The sequence below is a fragment of the Equus asinus genome, chromosome 1 (genome assembly GCF_041296235.1).
Source record: "Equus asinus isolate D_3611 breed Donkey chromosome 1, EquAss-T2T_v2, whole genome shotgun sequence".
In the NCBI taxonomy this organism is placed as follows: domain Eukaryota; kingdom Metazoa; phylum Chordata; class Mammalia; order Perissodactyla; family Equidae; genus Equus; species Equus asinus.
In genome coordinates, this window is record NC_091790.1 from 129,896,055 (window position 1) to 129,904,134 (window position 8,080).

An 8,080-nucleotide genomic window follows, 5' to 3' on the forward strand; every position below is an offset into this window, starting at 1 on the left:
TATCTTTCCTCCATTGATGGCAGTAACTTAATTAAGGGGGTGCATGGCATACAGAGTTTGTCCTCACATGCTGAGATCAGTATTTCTTTAAAAAGCCTAAAACCAGTTGATGCCACCTTTTTGCTTGCACTGTAATTTTAGTTACTGCAATTCCAGTAATGATTTTCACACTTTTTTAAAAGAAAGATAATCATGTCTTTATGAACTGTTATGAAAGTTCTGTTTTCAATACGTAAGAGAGAAGAGAGGAACAGATCTAGTTGAAGAGTTAGATATTGGAGCGAGAATCCCACCCTCTGCTCTACCTCCATCCCCTCCACGTTCTCAAGGGGCTGAAAACTACTAACATGGAAAATTACCTTCTTTTCTTACTATAATCCAAACTGACAGAAGCAGAGGATTTTTCCGCATTCCCTCGTCTAAAAAGTAAGAGCCTTTGACTGTTCTGACAGAATAGCTAATAAGCTGCCATTCACTTTATCTCACATACCTGCTGTCTCCCGCTGTTTTACCAATAATATATTCCCCAAATTTTCCTCACGAGCCTGGTCCTGAAACACACACTGGACCTCACATTGAAACACAGCTTATATACACAACACAAGCAGATCCTGTGCATCACACATAAGAAAACCCTGACTGTGTGTAGGCAGGAAGGAAAGCAAACACATTCTGTTTTCACTCATTTGCACAATACATTACCATAAGTTGTACCCTTTTCAAATAATGCACATAGAAAATTAGGCAGCATCCTGCTGTAAATCACTGTTAGTGCTGTGGTAGTGGCAGAAGAAAACAGTTAAGGGATTCATTTTTCTTCCAAAAAAAGTCATACTTTTCAAATCAATCTCAATCACACCAGAGGATTACTTCTTATCTGGCTGTAACAAAAGTTCTTTCCACCAGTCTTGGATATAAAAAGAAATTGCCTCATTGTACTAAACAGTACCATGCACTCCAAGGTCAGCTACAGTTGCCCAGCTTTGCAAACAGGCTCGCAGCTGCTGTTTCTATGGGGGATAGGTGAACCGCATGCTGAGATGTGGGTCCTGCTTTTAAACTTCCTGTGTGAGCAGTTTGTAAGCAAGGCTGAGAGCTTTAAGGTTCAGGTCTTTATAGACCTTCTGGTGGCACACTTATTTTTGGATTTGTGAAAAGAAGAAGGTACTCTGTTCTCTAAGATGGAGAAAAGACTATCACAGAAGTGACAGAGGTGGTGTTATAATTTATGACATCCCTACCTCCCCAAAGGAAGTCCTCCTGGGAGCCTACTAAGTCATTCATATTACAGTGATGACTGAGGAAAGGAGAACTAAAATAAGTTAAACCACCTGAGCCTTCAGCTTGCCTTCCTGCCCCGCACGTCCAGGTGACAGGACTATTCCAGACGGGCCTAGAGTCACGAAGCACAGAAGTTCATCTTTCTGCCAGCCTGCCACGTTTACAAAGCTGTAAGAATCATGCTGAAATACTAGATGCCCAAATGTGTATACGCATATGCCAGCATTCATTTCTAGCTCAAAAATCAGTCCCGTTCACTAAATGTATACATTTCCCAGTATTATGAAGGTGAGGAGTCTTAGAATTTCAAAAGGAGCTTTCCAAGGTATGAATCAAATAATAAAAACAGCAGGGAGAGGAAGAGAGAAAGATAAATGAGGCTTCATTTCATGATGTCATTTAGGGACTTAAGAATAGGTATAAAAATGGTATTAAAGTTCCAAGAGAGGAGCCTATTAAGAAATAGCTTAATTGCCATTTTACATGACAAAATGTAAAATTAGGGTTATTATCCCCAAGTGAGTTACATACCGAATTGTGAGTTATGGCACCTCCAACTTGATGATTACTTCTTGAAGGACACAGCTATTTGGTCCCATTTACATGGACGTTATAGGGAAGGAAGAAACTTAATGCTTTTTTCCTTTCAGTATAAAAATGGCTTGAGCTACACATTTGACTTGGCAGACAAAATTAGTGATGTTAATTTTAGATTTACTTTTTGAGGAACAAAAAAACTCAGTGCATTCACCAGTCAATACAAGAAATCTTCCAGAATATATAAAGCTATGAAAAGATTTTTAAGGCTGAAAAGATCTTGGAGTTTCAAAAACTCATTTTCAGGGGCTGGCCCCGTGGCCGAGTGGTTAAGTTCGCGCGCTCTGCTGCAGGCGGCCCAGTGTTTCGTCGGTTCGAATCCTGGGCGCAGACATGGCACTGCTCGTCAGACCACGCTGAGGCAGCATCCCACATGCCACAACTAGAGGAACCCACAACGAAGAATACACAACTATGTACCGGGGGGCTTTGGGGAGAAAAAGGAAAAAATAAAATCTTAAAAAAAAAAAAAAAACTCATTTTCAGCAATAGTCACTTCTTGTTCCTTAATTTTTTTGGGTGGGGGGGGGAGTGAGGAAGATTGGCCCTGAGCCAACATGTGTTGCCAATCTTCCTTTTTTGCTTGAGAAAGATTGTCCTTGAGCTAACTTCTGTGCCAGCCTTCCTCTATTTTGTATGTGGGATGCTGCCACAGCGTGGCTTGACCAGCAGTGTGTAGGTCCACTCCTGGGATCTGAACCGGGGAAACCCTGGCTGCCAAAGCTGAGCATGCTTTGAACTTAACCGCTATGCCACCAGGCCAGCCCCTCTTAACTATGTCTTGCAACAGGAATTGAACATAATTTTCTTGTATTTTCAAGCTTTACTAAAAGGTACCGTGGAGTTTGGCTAAGAAAACATAGAAGTTGTCAATCAGATATTCCCCTTAATGGAGATACTTAGGCTTACCTGCTGCTTTCTAGTATCTTATCTGTAATATATACATACAAATGTACAGGTCAGGAAACAGAACATCACCAACACCCAGAAGATATGCCTATATGTGTATGTGCATATACCAGCATTCATTTCTAGCTCTAAATCACTCCCGTTCACTAAATATATACATTTTCCAGCATTATAAAGGTGGAGAGTCTTAAAATTTCCAAGGAGCCTTCCAAGGAATGAATCAAATAAGGAAAACATTATAAGAAAATTGTAAGATATGAAGTATAAGAGTTAGAATTTTATATATAATTATAATTTTCTTACAATTATAAGAGAAATGAATAAGATGCATTTTTTTTGTATTTGACTTCTGTTGTGCTAAATTTCGTGGGTAAGATTCATCTATGTTGTTGTATTTAACTGTGGTTTGTTTAATTTTGTTACTAGATACTATTCCATTGCATGAATATTCCATAGTTCTTTTATACAGTTCTACAGTTAATTCTACAGTTGATGAATATTGGGTTAATTTTAGTCAAGGTTAGTACAAACTATGCTGCTATGGATTTCCTTATACACAACTCAGTAATCAAATGTATGTATTTCTCGAGTCTAGATTAGGAATGGAAATCTGGGTCATAGTGATTACGTATATTCAGCCTTAGGAGACATTGCTAGTCTTTGAACATTGTTGTAAAATTTATACTCCTACCACCAGTTTCTCCATATCCCTGCCAACAGTTGATATCTTCATTCTTTTAGCTATTCTGATGCCTGCTGTGAAATGTGCTTTTTTGTTCTTGTTATTTATTTTTCCGGGAGGAAGACCGCTTTTATAGTTTGGACAGATGCCCAGAGTGGGTGGGGCAGGTGGGGGTGGGGGCGGGTCCCTGACAATAAAGTTACCTTTAGCAGACGTGGGCCATGCCTCCAAAGAAAGGTGTCTCCACGCAGCGGGTGCAGAGCTAGTCCATCCAGAGGGGCGCCTTGCACTGCATGGGAGTGCAGGGCAGGTAGAAGGTGAAGTCCACGTGGTACTGTCAGCAGGCAGCTGAGGGAGGCCATGCAGACGAGCACGTCGCACCGCAGGAAGAGGTGGGGTTGTGGAAGTTGCTGAAGATGCTTTCTCAAACTGAGTGTTGAACAGGACTTCGGTGATTCACCTCAGCTCCTTTCATACCTTCATCCAGGCACCCCGCATCTGCTGCGATTCTGTGTCCTGGAAGGTCTGCCTGTGCTCTAAGCAGTCTGGTGAACGCCGCTGCTGAGTCAGTGAGTGCGGGTTCTGCACTGCGTTGATGATGCGCGTCTTGCACTCCAGCTTGGGGATGATGATGCCCTCACGCCAAGTGTGCGGCAGCAGGAGTTCCGCCAGGTCACTGTAGAGGCGGTTTCTGAAGGAGAACTTGCAGAGACCGCACCATTCCATCAGGCACAGGAAGTCCAAAAGGTTTCCCTGCCGATAGATCGCGCCCTTTTCCAGGGCGCTGATACAGTCTCACACGAGTGAGCCCTTCTAATCGAGGTTTCTGAACGGCTTGCGCCAGTAGGTGAAAAGTCTGGGCTTATCTGCCTGTATAATGATTTCCTTGAAGAGTCAACGCCAGTGGTGAGCCACCACGTGCCACATCCCCCTGTCACGAAGCAGAAAACACCGTTGGTGATGAGGCCAGCTGTTTCCCATGGACCAGGCGCTCAGGACGGGGAATATTTCCTCCACTTTGGAGATGTACTTCTCCCTGTCCCACTGGATCCACTCGTATTTGAGGCCCTTCACGTGCACGTCTCCAACGGCATCTGTCTCACTCTTGTAGAGGCAAGCGTGGTCAAACTCCAGGTTGTGGCCCAGGAAGCGGTCCACCACGTGGGAGAGCGGTGCCGTCTCCGGCAGCGAGAACATATCTACGAAGTGCTTGATGGAGGGACTTCTGCTGTTGAAACCGCCTATCTGCCACAGTGGGAGTGGGTGCCCCCATACAGGTCTCACAAAACTGGAGGCAACAGTAGGCAGTCCCCAGTTGCTCGTAACGGAAAGCCTCAGTCTTCATCAGAAAAGGCTCTTCTGAATGTTGTAGTGGAAGCCGCAGATGGCAAAGTTGGGGTTGTAGTCATAGTTCCGAATCCTCTCCGGGTACTTGTAGTGATCACTCAGGATGTCACATGTGACAGTGTACATCTCCAGGTGCAGTGTATCTGTCTATGGAGCAGCATGTAGCTGTAGCCAAAGCTGTAGCCCTCACATTACTCAGGCTGATCTTATTGGCCTAGATATGGCTGCCGGTTTCAGGAGACTGAAGGCCTGGGCAGGATGGAGGTGGGACAAGGAGGTGGTCACGCGCCAGTCTCTGCACGTTCTGGTGAAGCGCCTACAGATGTGCACCGAGCTTGGCGCTGCCAGCAGGCAGTGGGCTCTGAACATGGGAGGGCTGCAGTCATGGCAGGAGGGCAAAAACGAGGCAGCTGGAGGTCTCCTGTGGTCCCTGTTCAGCAGCCAGCATCAAGCTGTTGCCAGAGACCCGCACCGGTCGTGCCTGCTGAGAGCCGCTTGCTCTGCCCTCGGTTGGTGGGTAGGCCGGTCCATTGCTCTCCAACTGTGGGTATTACTATAGTTTTAATTTAAATGTACATAATAACTAATGAGGGCAAATATCTTTCCTTACATTTATTGACCATTTGGATATGCTCTTTTTTGAAGTGATTATTATAGGTGATTTTTCTTATAAACTTTTTTTTTTAAGATTTGTGGGAGTCTTTTTATATACTCTTTATCTGAGTCCTCTTTAGTTATATGCATTGCAAATATTTTTCTAAACATGATGTCTTGCCTTTTCACACTCTTAATGATGTCCTTTGGTGAATTTAAATTCTTAATTTTTAATATAACTCATTATTATTTATAGTTAACTTTTATGTCCTATTTGAGAAATCATTACTTGTCCCCAAAGTCATAACATTAGTCTCCTATGTTCTCATCAATTGACTTTATGTTTTCCTAATAAGTGATTTTTCAAGAGAAGAAACAGGTAAGAATAAAAGGATTGCTAATAAAATCTGATACAATTAATAAGCAATTAAATTTCCTGCATAAATTTAACAATTCATTTGATGTTAACACAATTTTTAGTAATGAAGGAATGTTGACAGAAAATTAGAAGATTAAAAAAAAGAACCCAAATCTATGTGGTGATTGGCGTATAAAAAGGTGGCATTTTTTAATCGGTGGGGATAAAATCAATTATTTGGTAAGGTGTGCTGCTATATTGAAGGAGCCTAAGGGGAAAATAAGTTGTATCCCATACCTGATTTCTTTCACTGAAAAGTAAAATTCCAAATTGATTAAAGACGTAAACACAAATTGTAAAATACTAGAAGGATTTGTTTTTTCTTTTTGTAACATTTGAGGGGGTTATCATGTCTCTAGACTCAGAAACTACTGAATAAATACTTTTTTAGAGCAGACTTTATAATTTTAAAATATATGAATAAATGAAAACAAGCTATAATACTTTCATTTTTACAACATGTAAAAAAACTCAGGGTATGTATTTACAAGAGATAATACACAAAAGATTCATTTTATACATTATAAAAACTCAATAATCAATAAGAAAAATAAAGGTAGCCATTTTAAATAAATAGGATGAACAGGTATGTTCAAGAATTATAAACATGAACTTCACAGGGCGAAAAAAGAACAAATGGTCAAAACTGTCTGAAAAGATGCTCAACTTGGTCAACTTCATATACAATTAAAGACATTAAGTCAATGAAATATTATATATATGATTGCCATGGTATAAGGAAGAAATACTTTCATATACTATGGACAGAAATTTAAGCATATTTAGAGTGCACTTTGTCACTGACCATCAAAATTGAAAACACACATACCCTTTGACACAATTCCACCTTAAGGAGTTTATTCTATGATTATGCTTTCATGGAAAACAAAAAGACAATTTGAAGCACCATTATTTGTAGTAGAAAAATATATACATAAAGATATATTAGTAAATTCATATATTTTCATGGGAAATATACCCAAGACGATTTGTTAAGTAGTTACATGAAAAAGATTGCAAAGCAGTGTGTTTATTTGATTGATGTTGTGTCAAAAATACAATTGTGTAAAACATTTTTGGCTGAATCCACAAGAAACCATTAATGAGGTTATTTTTGGAGGTTTCTGGGGTTTGGAATCTCTTACTTTTCATTTTACAATCTCCTATATGGTTTGGAATTTTTATATAAGGATATATTGTTTTTATAATGAAAAAGAAAAATAGTGTGTGATTTCTGTGATTTTCAAAAACTGAATTCTTCTACATTAAATGTGCTTAGTTCCCTGCTGCTTTTATGACTGAGTTGTATAAAAATTACAATATTTTGTATAAAAGATGTGAAATTGCTAAAACTAAGCTCACAATTTCTGATGGAGTTAGAGTTTGCGAAAATGGAAAAGTAGTAAATTATGAATCAGAAAACAAGGATTCTGTTTCTTAATCTATTTGGTTTCAAATTCATGCTTTATCATTTACAACTGCCATGTCTATTATGTCAGTCATGCTCTCTGATGCGCAGTTTCTTTTTGCTGTTAAAATTTATTGAGACAATTTTCCTGTATATTGTATTGATCTATAGGATTAAATAAAGAGAAGTATGAAAAGGCACTTTGTTTTATTTTATAGCTATTCTTATCCAAGCTCAACAATCTTTAGGCTATTGCACCAAGAAACAAAAACATCGCTAAATTTACATCAATAGCTCCATGAGTTTTCTGGTTCTAGCCTCTACCTTCTAGAGTAAGACCTGAAACTGTCTTCAGAATCACTCTTCTTTGTAGGTGTTTCCTGTCCTCCATGGTCGAGTGTTCTCAAACTCCCTGGCCTCCAAGGCTTATACTGATCAGTAAGATCAGCAAGCCCTCCCCTGATTCCCAAAGCCAAGAAAAGCATCCTTCTGTTTACTGTTAGGACACGTCTAGTCTGCTGTTACACTACCCCAGTACTGCCAACTAGCTTGCCAGGAATCCCTGGATGCTTCAAGCCATTCCTTACAGCATTGTTCTCACAGGTTCTGCCACCATGTCCTCTGCTGCTACCACAGTTGGTGTCTCCTGAAAAGGAGAGAATACTTTTCCTCACAAATTCTTAAAAGACTTTTGGGTGACAAAATAGTTACTTTATTATTTTTTTGCTTCAATTCTTTTTTTATTGAGATATACTTGACATTTACACTTGACATGCACACCTGAAACTAAGTAGACCATACTGTTATAACATAATGATTCGATATGTGTACATGTTGCAAAATG

The 8,080-nt window shown here is 40.0% G+C and overlaps 1 pseudogene; it reads right to left on the bottom strand.

Moving 5' to 3' along the window:
- Positions 1-3,674: 3,674 nt before the first annotated feature.
- LOC106838948 (5'-nucleotidase domain-containing protein 2 pseudogene) lies at positions 3,675-7,627 on the bottom strand (annotated as a pseudogene).
- Positions 7,628-8,080: the final 453 nt, after the last annotated feature.